This window comes from Petaurus breviceps, unplaced genomic scaffold (assembly GCF_028583685.1).
Source record: "Petaurus breviceps papuanus isolate PSGF00001 unplaced genomic scaffold, PetGlider_PUasm1.0 90723, whole genome shotgun sequence".
Classification (NCBI taxonomy): domain Eukaryota; kingdom Metazoa; phylum Chordata; class Mammalia; order Diprotodontia; family Petauridae; genus Petaurus; species Petaurus breviceps.
Window position 1 is genome coordinate 6963176 of NW_027187323.1, and position 14673 is coordinate 6977848.

Consider the following 14673-nt stretch of genomic DNA (forward strand, 5'->3'; position numbering starts at 1 on the left):
TTCTGTGAAGTCCTTCCTAAGGCTTTAATATCTTGGTACATATTGTAGGTAACCAGATGTTTAAGTTCTACACAACGTATTGATTCGATATTAGCAGACTTTTCAATTTGAACGTTAATGCAGATTTATTTCAGAACATATGATGACAGGTTGAATGCAGGAAAATACCTTAGAGATTGTCTAATTCAAACCCCTCATTTTATAGATGAACTGAGGCCCAGAGAGATGAAGACATGTACACATGATCTTATTACTGAGTAGCCCCTATGTTGATATAATTGCCAAGTCTGCAGAGACCTTTAAGTCTCTGGCTTCATTTACGTCACCTCATTATGACATCTACCCAGACCCACCTATAGTTTGGTGTTGCAGTGAGCAGTCTGTAGGTGACAATGCTGAATGGATGGAGACAGAAATGTCCCCCTGTCAGAAGATGAATGAGCTGAGCTTGCGTGATGTGAACCATGGCTGACAGAGGCAAGGGAGAATCAAAGAGTGAGCAACTTTTGACAACACACGCTTCACAGCTCTGACCACTGTGGATCTACATGATTATCTCCAGACAAAATAACTGTGAGTAAAAGGCTTACATACACTTAAATTAAACACAGCAGGGTTTTAGTAATCTCTGTTTGCATTTTACTTTCTGTTAAGAAGGAAATTGCTTGGACTTGGAACATTTCATTTAATGGCATTTTTAGTTACCTTTTGTACTTCTAATGCCATAGTCTAAATTCACTCCAAATTACCCAGCAAGGCCTAGGAAACTTTTGTCCCTTTTTTATTTATTGTTCTTTTTTTTTTAATTGCAGTAGCTTCCTTACCAATTTTAGTAAATTAAATGTGTTTTAAAACATCTCGGTTCTTGAAACCTAATTATCCCAATCTCTGGGTGAAGCATAGCAAACAATATAAACCCCATTTATGTAATTTATTTTGCAAAAGAAAATAATGGAATGCAGTTGTGCTAATGATATACATGTTTGTATTTTTTTTTCCCCTCCCAACTACAACTTAGCAAAAAATGCATCTTTTTTGAAACAAAAGCTTTGAAAGCATCTGGGGGGTTTGGTTTGGTATGTCCACATACTGTTTTTAGGAGAATGAGGTAAACTGCATAATGTTATGTTCCTTCTGAATATTGTGAAGTGCTTTTGTTTAGTTTTCTTCCCTTTCTAACCAAACATCATTGAGTATTATGGGCTGTCACCCACAATAAACTGTGAATAAAGATCATGACTCGTAATTGAAATGTGTAAATAGGAAGAAAAATATGGAGGTACATTAGGAGCTAAAGTGCCATTCATTAGAGCCAAGCAGAGGGGATTGCAATGGTTAGGTTAGCTAGGATCCATAGAACTTTGGTTAAAATTCAGGTTTTCTTGATTAAACTTTTTTTGAGATCCTAGTTCAAGACAGTGAGGCTTTGAAAAATGAGAGTTCACTGCAGGTTTTTTTTTCCCTAATTGTCATGATTAAATTCTATTTCTACGTTTATAAAATGAAAGGATTAGACTAGATGATTGGCCCCCAACCTTTTTGAGGCTGACTCTTTTTAATGTAAAAAGCCCTATATTCTAATAATTCTACCATGCACACCCCTGTTGATTACAAAATGAGCAGTGACAAAAATAACTATGACTAATATTGTTTTTAAATGAACTCGCATTTTATTTTTCAAAACAGCACCTAGACATTTGAAAAGTAATTATATATGTACATATATATGTTAAATACACACATATAAAACATATAATTTCATCTAAAATAAATTATGATTTCTTACCTATTTAGACTTAGTCATACTGAATAAAAATTTTGGAGTCAAATAACGATGCAAATGTCAGTGCTTGATGAATGTATCTATTCACAGAGCTCTTGAAGACAGTGCAGAATAGTGGAAAGAGGACTGGCTTTGGAGTCAGAAGGCTTGGGTTCAGATCCCCCCTCTGACACAATATGATTTTGAGTAAATTTTTATCCTGTTTTAGTTTCATTTTCTCATCTGGAAAATGGAAGGGTTGGGCTAGGAGGCCTCTGAGGTTCCTTTCAGCTTTAGATGTTTGATGCTGTGATACCTTATTATAAATCAGGTCTTGGGCCAAACTACATTTTTGGAACCTGTGAGCTAAATGATCTCAAACTCTGTAAGTGTTAAAGAAAAGTCTTCAGCCAATGTGTTTCATCCCATTTTACTAAAGTAATTCCTTTTGACAAATCACTTATCCAAAGGCAATTATCAGTTGATGGAATACTGACAAAGTCATGACTACATGATGGTAACCTTGATCATGGCAGCAAATTTGCACGATTAGGTTGAGCAAGGTAATGTTATAGGGAGGCAGTGAAAGGAAGGGGCAGGTGGTGAAAATGAGGCAATTCTTGCCTCATGGTGCTAAACAAGACTGGAAGCTATACACTGATAGATATAATGAGATTCTACCATCACTCAAGCAAAGGGTGTGGGATTACCCCCTCCTCTCTTCACACATTCCACTCAGCCTGAATGTTTTATAGCAGTTTACCACCCCAGCCCCCACTTCAAAGATGATATTGATATTCATTCCAACTTGATTTCACCTGTACAAAAATTGTGGTGGTATAAGGCACAGGGGGAAGGCACACAATTAAATTTATTGTGGGACCAAACCCTTTAATTGTTCTAAAAAGTAAACTTGAGCTAAATCATTTCAAAGCATATCTTTTCATCGTAAGGGGCTCTTTTGTAAGGTGATCTTCAGTACTTCAAAGACATTTTTCTTTATTTTGAAGATCCTGCTCTCATACTTTTTAAATTTTTGAGGAGAGATGCCTTGTAATTTTCACCTGCCACCTGCAAAAGAGATTCCTACAGTTGGCTTATTCCACATCTTCGTAATATAAACAATTTTGACTGATTGCCGGGAACATATAACTTGCAGCCTAATTCAACCTAACTGCTACTTTATCTAATTCAACACATTCATATACTTTTGTGTTTACTGCCAAGCTTCTTTTAAAGTGACTTCTTCAAATATTAAATAAGTTAAAAACTATTATTGGGCTGCATGTTTTACAGTAAGAAAAATGTATGACTTTGTTTAAATAGAAAAAAAAAGGTCAAATGTGGAATCTGTTATTTGACAACGTTCCTTTAAGATCTGTGATGAAAAGAGCACCAAACGTGAGGTTATATCTACCATGGAGATTAAACATTACATCCATAGTACAAAATTAAAAATAGCTTGCCTATTAGCTAGTACATGTTTATTTATGCAGAACTGAGAAGATCTGAATTTCAACTTATCCTCTCAGGTTTACAGACATTTAAGCACATTATTAGGAGCTGTGATTATTCGGCACACCAACACTCAGGTATCACCCAACTTCATTACTACCTGATTAATTAACCTGTTTAAAGTGTGAAAGTTGGCACCTTGTCATTAGAATCCATGGGAATAACTAATGAGAAACTATGAAATAATTTGTTCCTCAATTAAAAAACCTGAAAGAAGAGGTTTTATCTCATTATTCTTGTTTCCTGTTATCACCTATACAAAGCCAAGAAGATTTTGCAAAACTTACTGTCTAAAGAGAATTGGCTATGTAAGATCTCAGGAAACATTTCACGGATGTTTAATAAAATGTAGTGTTATTCAACACCAATAGGTAAGCCAAGAAGGTTCCTACTATAATGTATTCATTTTAGAACATCAATTGAAATGCTAGTCTTTTCATCTGATACCTGAGTTAGGGCTTGTAGGAGGCTGCAGGACAAGAAATGATTGAAGAAACAGAATCTTCACTAAATTTAGGTCTGTCTAAAACAGACTCAGAAAAATATCACTAGTGATAATTAGTATTAGATGACAATTGCATTTTGACTTATTTCCATACATTAAAAAATGTAACTTCAAATGAAAAATTCCTTCGAAGTGACAGACTTGATGCAGTTGTAACATTTTATCATCACTCCAATAAGGCAAAAATTCATTAGTGATATTAACCTCTAGCTTTTTGGTTTTTTTCCTCATTGTCTACATTCATGAGGTCAGAAGGATCATATAATATTTGGAATAGAAGTTGGGACTTTTAAAGATGGATAAACTTCTAAGTTTTGTATATTCCTCTCAGTCATTCTGAGAATTCGCATTTATCAATGGAGGGAAAATTGTTTTGTTTTGTTTTTTTAGTTTTTGTTGAACACAAAGGTAAAGAAGTCAAAAGTCATAGTTCAAGATAAAGTAAAACTAATAATCTGTCATTGATTATTTTATATAAAACTTTCCTATAAGATTTCTTTGCTTTGAACTACATTAGAACATGGACTACAGAATCCTTTCAATGTAAAGTTAGACATAAACGAAGGCAGATGGTAATTAGTTGCATATCCCTATTTAAATTAAAAAAACGCACCCTATATCATGGCTCTTATTTACCTGAATAAACCTTTAAGCAGAGGTCACCTTGTTTTAATGAAAGAAATGCCCGTTTAATAGATTCCATGAATATACTTCCAAAATCAAGATGTCATAAAGATAGTCTCAGAAGGTCAGAATGGCAAAACTTCACTAACCCACTTGAATGAAAGATGGAACAACAGTTTTAGCCTTAAAATCAATGACTCGACCCCCCCCACACATAAAAAAAATATTTTGAAAGAAAGAGGTTGGTAACCAATATTGTATCCCAAAAGAAATGTATCACCTTTAACCTGGAAAGAAATTCAAATGCAAAGAACGCACAAGTAGAAGTCGATCCCATATTTACTACCAAAAGAAGAGTGGAATGCATTACATAAGATGGAATTTAAAAGTGTATTAGTTCTGTAATATATAATATTACCTACTCAGTTTTACAGAAGTGAAAAGAAAATGTAGAGGTGTGGAATAGTTTTAATTGGGTCAGTTTCAACAAGACAATAAGTGAATTTGTAAGGCAAACTAAGATATTTAACACAACTTGATTATGTTGGGTGGGGGTTGTTTTTTGCTGTCTTTTTTAGTATGGTGGTGTTCCACACTATTGGATGTATTAAAACAGTGTCTGGAGGACCACTTACTTATGATAATATAAACAGGATTGGTGCTTCAGGTATGGTCTATACTTATATGAATTCATTCCATTTCTAAGATTCTAGTTGTCTATTGACAGATAATATAATGAATTACCAACTAAAATTGCTACATAAAATCTTTCACAAGTAGAAAAATAGAGCTCTATTTATCTAAGTAAATATGTTATCTTCATAGTTAGAAGTTATAGGTTCTAAAATATTAGTCATGTGGATATTTAATCATAAAAATAATTAAACTATATAGGAAACAGGGAAGAAATGTAAAATCATTTTTAAAAGGTATCTACAAGTAAAAAAAGGAGAAAAAAGTGAGGATGGAGTTCAGTCAGGGCAAGTTTGAGGGGCTTTTTGGTGTAAAATAACATATTTAAAAGTTTATAACTGTACTGAATTTGGGAGAAACAGACTTTTCTTCAAATCTTTATTATTTCAAAGTAAAATGCATGAATATTTCTAAATGGAATAGTAAATAGAGCATTGGGCTTAGAATCAGGAAGACTCATCCTCATATGGCCTCAGACATTTACTAGCTGTGTGACCCTAGGTAAGTCACTTAACTGTTTGCCCCAGTTCCTTCTCTTTAAAATGAGCTGGAGAAGGAAATGACAAACCACTTCAGTATCTTTGCCAAGAAAACTGTAAATTGGGTCACAAAGAGTCAGGCATTACCGAAACAATTAAACAACAAAATTTCAACAGATACAGTAAAATTTAAAATGTGAGAAGTAGTAAAGGTTTTGAAGAGCTAGGTGACATAAACAATTAAAATTGAAGTATTATAGATGATAAAAGAAAGTTTTTAAATTCAATAATGAACTTGAAGCTCTATAATTGTTAGCAATAAGTGAGATGACAATAAATCCCCACCCCTCCCCAAAGTTTAACAGACCAACAGAAAAAATTCAGCCTACAGAAGAATCATGTAACCTGAGCTAATGCATCAGGGACAAATCAGTTAGGAATAAGCAAAGTACAGAGATGCAAGATTTATTGAGGAGAATGTGCTCAACCAATAACCATGAGAATGCAACTGTTCTTCAATATTAAACATTTCGTATTTATATGTTCTAGAATTTATCTAACATAAAATAGGCACCCAAATATTCAGCATAAATGCCTAAAGGTGATTTAAGTAATTACTCCTCTGATAATGACCAACATCAAAAGAAAAAAAATATGTACATGTATGTAGATAAACATATACACATGGATGCATACACTTATATATGTGTAGTTTAGATAAACTGTGTATCTACACATACACGTGCATATATACATATAACAGGTTATAGTCAGAAAAATGATAGATAGCTACATATATGATATATAGGGAGATAGAGAAAGAAAAAGAGAGAGAGAAAGAGGGAGGGACTGAGAGAGAGAGAGAGAGAAAAAGAGAGAGGGGGGGGAGGGAGAGAGAAAGAGGGAGAGAGAGAGGAGAGAGGGGGAGAGAGACAGACAGACAGACAGAGAAAGTTTTACATACATAAGAACCTGTAGAGGAAGAGAGAGGGGGGAAAGAGAGAGGGACAGGGAGGGGGGCAGTGTGTTATAGGAGACAAAAGGTTAGCCTTGCAATCAGGAAGACAGGTTCATTTCTTGCCTTTGACACATATTACTAACTGGAAGGTTATAGATGAGTCACTTTATTTCTCTGTGACACCTTCCCCATCACCTGGGAGCTAAGATTCTAAGTTATAGAAAAGTTGTTGATCTGAAATAAGAGACACGGTTTTGGGGGCTTCCTCACAAGGCTGGATATTGTGTTTATGTACATAAACGTATATGTATGTATATCTTAATATTTCATTTGGTCTCTATACCCACTACTACATGTAGCAGTAAAGGAAGCTCTCCAGGGTCAGAGTGATAACATTGTGGAATTACTAGTGTTGCTTGTATCCATTTCTGTCCAGAAGTACTATTACTATTATTTAATCTTATCTCTAGCATAAAGCTGAAGGGATTCTATTATGTGACCAACTCCTTTTTTTTCTCTCAGGGTTTACCTTTTCCAGCATAGACAAGAAGTAAGCCAGACCAAAGATATAAAATAGCTCTCCCAGTCATCAGTGCCAGCTTCCCAACACATCTATCATGCCTTGCTTCCCTCACTTCCAGGTCCTGCCATGTCCCTCCTCTCAAACTCGTTGAGGCTCTGGGCCAGGATGCTGCATGAGTATCAACAGGGCCCTCTTCCATTCCTCCATTACTGTGGCTCTTCTAATAAATATAGCTCATGCCATCCCTCACACATTCTGATCAGTTAAATCAGGCTGAATCAGAAGCCAAGGATGTGAAAATAAAACTTTCCCAAACTATTCTTAAGAGTAGTCCCATGGGGGTGGCTAGGTAGCGCAGTGAGTGAAGTGCCGGCCCTGGAGTCAGGAGGACCCGAATTCGGTTCCGGCCTCAGACACTTAATACCCACACCAAGAAAAACTAGCTGTGTAACCTTGCGCAAGTTACTTAACCCCAACTGCCCTCCAAAAGGCAAAAAAAAAAAAAGTAGTCCCATGCCTTGTACCCTGGAAGCAATAGCCAAGTGGATATGGAAGATTTTTTTTTTCTCCCTGTGGGGACAACTGCTGTACCATTCACTTCATATACTTGCTCAAGAGACCTATCCATTGAAACCAAAATGTCAATGTGGCAAATGAAAATCTAGAAACTGAAACTTGTCATGTAATTATTTAACAGCATTAAATAAGACATCTTTTAAAGGGGAGCTTTTAAAGAAGAATTCCCTATATTTTCTTTCTCCTTAAAAAAAATAAATACATCTGATTTTAATGAAGTGGAGGAAAGTATCTTGAGTGGATATATTCAGCAGGACTTCAACAGTGAAAGAAATATAATTATTAAATTCTGTCTTCAGTCTATCTGGACATCAACTTCATATTATTTCAGAATCACCACTTTTGAGCCTTTCCCAGTAATCCTTTCCCCTATACATGCATACATACATACATTCATACATACACACACATCTTTTCCTCTGATGCTACCTTTCATTGACTCTGCACATATCTGGTATATACCTAGTTATCTACCTATTGTCTTCCCCAGTAGAATATAAGTTCCTTAAAGGCATGAATTGATTTTTCTTTTTCTTTCTATTCCCAGCTCTCAATACAGGAATATTGTGAGCACTTATTAAAAAATGTGAGTTGATTATAACTGATATTCCCAAAATATTATCAGAAGACCACATTTCTCTAAATATCACTAAACTTGTTAAGTCTCCCTCATGATCTGATGATACTAGATTTTCACACATGTAAGGTCATGGTGGAAACTAATTTATTTTCTTACTATACATACAGAATAGACAGAAAACAATATAATAGCATAAACTGTTGAGATATGAAAACCTACTTATTTTAGGGGGCAGAGTTAACTCTCTTTAGCCTGTGGGCAATGCAATTGTACCCTACAAAATGTTGAAACCTACAAAAGTTATTGTAACTCCTCCTCTTGTCTATTCTGTGACCGGTAAGACCTTTGTTGGATTAGCAGTAGTGGGATATCAGGACTCTTGCTATGTATTTGCCAACTCTGAGCAAGACACCAGCCCATTTCCAATGTAAGGAATACAACTTGTGACCACTGGACACCTTCCATGTCTGCCTTTGAAGCAAGCCCTGCTTATGTAGGAGATTACCGAGGGGCTATCTAATTTAATCTCTATGGCTTTATGACACTGATGCTGTCATGTTTAGAGTGCCTAAATAAGTTAGCTAACTTTTCCACATGTTAATTTCTTCACTTTTGACGTCAGGGTCCCACTGCCTTTTCCTCGCACAGCTCCAAATTAGGTAATAAAGATTCATTCAGTAATGCCTCTGAAGTGTTTTCATGGTTTCAAAAAAAATGCTACATATATACAAAGCATAATAATTATTTTTCTCTTGACAATATCAAAATTACCTATGTTTCAGATTGTGGATTCTTCCATGATTTTTTTCCAGTTCAGACTTCTTCTCTTGGCTCAATGATATACCTTTAATTTCTAAGTGCTGGAATTTTGAAATAAATTGCAAAACAAATCAATCTCTGATAGATAAATGAAAAATGTGCAATGAAGCTAAAAATATCCTCTACGAAGGTGCTAGTTGGCTGTGTTGCTTAGCTACCCATGACCACACAGCCTGACAGCATCATGAACTCCCAGGCAGAGCTGGGTATAATTACCACCCAGATTTCCATTTCATTTGGTTCCACTTACAAAAATTTAGAATTTGGAAATGGGCATAATTCGAAGATTTCACTATTGTGAAATAAGGATAATTTCTAGCTGTTCTCATTTTGTACCTAGAATATGTCCAAATGGAGCCATGCACATTTCCTCTACATTTTTCATAGGGTGAAACAATGGAATTTTCAAAGACAGCCTTGTGTTTCAAAGGCAAATAGCTTTGTTGAAGAAAAAAAGTGCCCTTTTCTCTTCATCTTGTGGAAAATGCCTTTTATTTTTGCTTTAAATACAAATGAAGCAATTTGAACAACAGTAAAGATTGCTTTACGTTCTTTCTAAACTCCAGAACAGTGGGGTTTTTTCCAGTGGAGGTGAGAATTCTTTCATGCAGCTCTCCTCGGTTCTAATTTTTAAATGGAGGTTAATTTCTCAAACATCTTAGATGATTTACCAGAGTACTGTGCGCAGAATACAGTAATTCAGCTCATCAGACAACAAAGCCCATTAACGGATATTACCACGTCTCTACTAAAAGACATGGATAAAGGAAATGCAGAGATTCATATCCCTTCATAATTAACACACATAGCTTTGAGTGCAGATTACAGTGGGATTATGTTGAATTAAAGAAGTACATTTGATGCTCATTTTATAGATTTCTTATTGCTTATCATGCTTATCTGAAATATAAATGCATGTATTTAATGTCATAAACATATAATTGAAACAAATAGCTGAAGTCCATTTATGCCATCTAAAAGCAAAAAAAGATTGAGTTCCAAGTACATTCTTAGTCATTTGCTGAATTAAGATTTACCATTTTGAAGCATTTAAAACTCAGGCTTTTTTAGTAGCTAAATTGTTCCAGTCTCTCTACTTGCCACACCTAATGATTTTTGGTCAGGATGATAAGGATTGAATTTCAATGATTTTTTTCCCCATTTTTGCAAGAGGTGGGGTACGGCAGGCAAAACAAGTCATCTTTTTATAAGTCTTGTGAATTTCATTTCCTACATGTAAATGGGGTCATCATCCTTTGAAAAGAGAAAAAAAAAGTTTATATTGTACACAATGAAAAATTATGATTTGGGGGGGGGGAGAGTCAGGAAAATTAAACAATGTGATCCTAGACTTTTGGAATGGTAAGAACCTTAAATGAAATATAGTTGAACCCTTTATCCAAACAATTCCTCTAACAATGGTTGTAACAAGACTTCTCTGACTCCATATTACCCATAAAATAACTACTAAGTCATTAGCTTGGCATTTAGGGTCCTCTATAATATGGCACCAGCCTTTCTTTCCAGCCTTATTTTATTCTATTCCCTTTACATAGTATACATTTTTTAAGCAAACCAGCACTAATGACTATTCCTCAGTCTTGTTCCCTTCCACCTCTGGGAATCTATGAGATTATTAGTTATCTATGAGATATTATTAGTTATCTATGAGATTATTATATATTAATATGAGATATTATTAGTTATCTATGAGATTATCAGTTAGTCATACTGATAATCATTCTTCCTTACCTCCACCTGTTAATGCCAACCTCTTTCTTCAATACCCAGGCTTCCTTATGATATCTCTTATTGAACTTTATTTAACTATCTCCTCTGACTTAATCCCATTCCAATTTATCAGACTCATAAGGATACTGGTCTTATCTCTCTGATTAGATGGTGTGATCCTTGAAGGTGAAGGATAAGTTGCTTTCACCAACAACCATTAGAGGTAGGTACTATAATTATACTCATTTTAAAGATCAGGAAAGTAAGGTAAATAGGGGCTAAGTAACTTGTTCAAAATCTCACAGCCAGTAAGTGACAGGGATGGTATTTCTTGACTTATGAATGCCTCTTATACCTAAACTCAGGTAACATCAAGAAACTCATCTTCTATTGTCTGATTGGACTCCTCCTTAAGGGCTTCTTCAATGTATTCTGCATAATAGATGGTTAATAAATGTAAATTGAACTGAAGTAAACTGAAATACCTACAAACCATTAGGAAATTTGGGGTATAAACTTGACTTTGCACGGCAGTTCCGTCTTTTATAAATAAAAGTGAAGATTTATTTCACCATTCAAACAGGTCAATGATCATATAATTCAAGTGATTCTTTATTTCCATACATACTTCACACTATTGCCCTTCACTCACTCTATCAAGTCAAACTACTTCTACTACTAACGATGATGATGACAACCACAACAATGATGACAACAATGATGATGATGACTAAGGTTCATAAAGAGCTTACTAAAGATCTCATTTCATCTTCACAACAATCCTAGGAGGTAGGTGCTGCTACAATTTTCATTCTACAGATGAGTGAATTAAGACAAAAAGTGGTTAAGTGATTTGTCCAGGGTCACACAGCTAGCAAGTATCTGAGGTTCAAATTGAACTCAGGTATTTATGACTCCAGGCCCATTATTCTATCTACTGTGCCACATTAGACTACTTGCTATTCCCCAGACTTGGAATTATATCTCCTACCTCCATGCCCTTTGCATAAGCTGTGCCACAAGCCTGGAACGCACTTTCTCCTTACCTTCTTAGAATCCTTAGCTTATATGAAATAACAAGTAAAATACCACCCAATTTTTGAGCCGCTATTTTTAGCACTCTTTCCCTCTTAAAATCATTTTACATTTATTTATATAATTAGGTATTTGCTCCCCTCCCACAGAAATCTAACTTAATTTCAAAATTTATTATCTTACAGGTATTTAAATTAAATTTAACAATTTTTTTTACCACCAATATATTGTGCTATATAGCCCTTGAGGACTGTTTTTCTTTCTTTATCTCTAATTTCAATCAGAATATTATCATCTAAAAATCTAATTTAAACCCCAAATTTAACAATAGTTATAGAAACTTCAATTCAAGTCAATAAGTACTTTTGATGAGCAAGACATTTTGCTAACTTTTGAGAAATACAAACGATTTCTCCCCTTCTATCTTTGTATATTCAAAGCTAAGTAAAATACCACTCCCCAAACCCTCACACCCTCCCTATCACTATAGAAATACAAAATGCTCTGTTGTTCAAAACCCTTCATAACCTAACCTCCTCCAACATTTCCAGTCTTCTTCCACCATACTGCTCCCTCCCTCCCCCCACAAAGTCTTTGATCCAGTGTCTCCTCATTGTTTCATGCACAAGACTCCCCATGTTTTGGCTCCTAGCATTTTCTCTGACTGACTCCCATGTCTGGATCTCTGTCCTTTCTCAAATCTACCTACTGACTTCCCAGTTTTCTTTTAATTCCCAAATAAAATTCCATTTTTTGCAGAAAACCTTTCCCAACGTTTCTTAATTCTGATGCCTTCTCCCTGTTAATTATTTCCTATTCATCCTGCATATAGCTTGTTTTCTATATATTTGCACTATCTCATCCCATTAGATTGTAAACTCCTTGAGAGCAGGGATTGTCTTTTGCCTCTTAATCTATCCTCAACCTTTAGTAGAGTACATGACATGATACTCAGTGCTTAATAAATGTTCATTGCTTAATTAATTATTGAACACAGTATACACTTAAATGCTTGTTGAATTAAATTGGGAGAGGTGTTGGAAACCTTATACACCACTTTCTTTCTAAGGCTCTGTTTCTCACAACCCTGCTGACTCAAGAGACAAAATTTACAATACAACTCTATGTCCAAATTTTATTCCATACATATTTTAACTGAGCGAATCTTAGGATTCACAATGCCAAAGAAACCTCATTCAGCAGAAAGGAAGGAAACTGGAATTTATTAAGAGCCTATTATATGCCAGGCACTGTGCTAAATGGTTAACAAGTAATACCTCTTTTGATCCTCCCCCAAATCCTGTGAAGTAGGAGCTGCTATTATCCCCATTTTACAGTTGAGAAAACTGGGACAAACAGAGGTTAAGTGACTTGCCCAAGATCACATGGTTAGGAAGCTTCTCCGACTGGACTGGAACTCTGGCCTCCCTGAGGATGAGCCCTTTCCTCTAACCATTGTGCTGCCTAGGTGACTAGGCCACAAGGGACAGAACACAGAACTTAGATCCAAAATGTCCTAAATTGAAGTCCTGACTCAGACACTCACTGGCTGTGTGGCCATGGGCAAGTCACCAACCTCTCTAGGAACCAAGTTAGATAATATTACAAAGTACTTAGCACAGTGCCTGAACCTAATAGGAGCTTAATAAATGCTTGTGCACATAATAGGTCCTTAGTAAATGCTTATTCTACTCTATACCCTCCCCCACTAGCCTCATTTCCTCATAGACAAAATATTAAGATGAAATGAGATAGCATATGTGAAGATTTTTTACCTTCTATATCGCCCATGTCAATGCTCAGTTATCTCAGAACCACACATTTAGAGTTAGGCAACCCTAACAGGACATCAATTCAGACCCCACAGTTTGACGAGCATTGATGATGATGGTAACAGTAACAAATTCTCATATAGCACTTAAAATCTATCATGTGTTCTGTAATTATCACCTCCTTTTATCCTTCCAACAACCCACAGGTTGCTCTTTTTAGTCCCATTTTATAAATGATGAAATGGAGGCAAACAGAATTTGTGACTTGCCCAAGATCACAAAGTATCTAAAGCCGTAAGTGTCCTCAGGACTTCCTTCCCAGGGCTCTGCTGACTCTGTGGCCTGTGAAGATACTTGGACTTAAGGGCCTGCAGGTGGTAAGTAGCAGAGCCGGGGCAGGAAACAAGGCCCTTTGCTTTCCAGGCCAAAGCTCTTTCTCCAGTATCAAGCTGCATTAAAATAAGTCAACTAGACTAAATCAGTTGTTCTACAGGTGAGAACACAGCCTGAAAGAGAAGCCATACAGCCAGGGACAAACACAGGAAATACACATACCCAGAGATCTGGACAACGACCCCAGACTCCAAATCCCAGGCTTTTTCGCCTATACTAAAGAATGATTGAAATGATTCAATGTAAGATTTATAAATTCCCAGTTTCTCTGTGCTGACTTTTATGATGGGAATAGAAAAGAGCCACAGAAACAGAGAAAGAAGAAAAGAGAAAACTAAAGGCGAAGGAGAAACCTGCAAGGTGAAAGTAATGGATATTATTGGTATTATATCCCACCTGGCCTGCGCAGGAGGAGGAAGCAGGACCAGACACTGAGAAGAGGAATGGGAAGTCAGTCTTCGGCTAATAAACAGTCACAGCAGGGGCAAGAAAAGGAAAAGCAAGAGGAAACCTGTTCCCAGGCACAGTCTGCAGAGGGGACAATTTGCATTGCTAGTGGCCTTACTCATAGCTCTCTTTCTATCAGGACCTCATACTAGCCCTGCCCCCATCCCAATACCACGACGAACACCACCACCACCACCATTACACATACACACACACACACACACACACACACACACACACACACACACACACACACACACA

General features: G+C 36.0%; 1 long non-coding RNA gene across 1 annotated transcript in view; it reads left to right on the forward strand.

The window, feature by feature from the left end:
- The first annotated feature begins 226 nt into the window (after positions 1 to 226).
- LOC138145021 (uncharacterized) overlaps positions 227 to 14673 on the forward strand; it is a 128478-nt gene continuing 114031 nt past the window's right edge. Inside the window, exon 1 of the long non-coding RNA XR_011164080.1 lies at positions 227 to 573. This is a non-coding gene — a long non-coding RNA (uncharacterized lncRNA). The remainder of the gene's footprint in view (positions 574 to 14673) is intronic.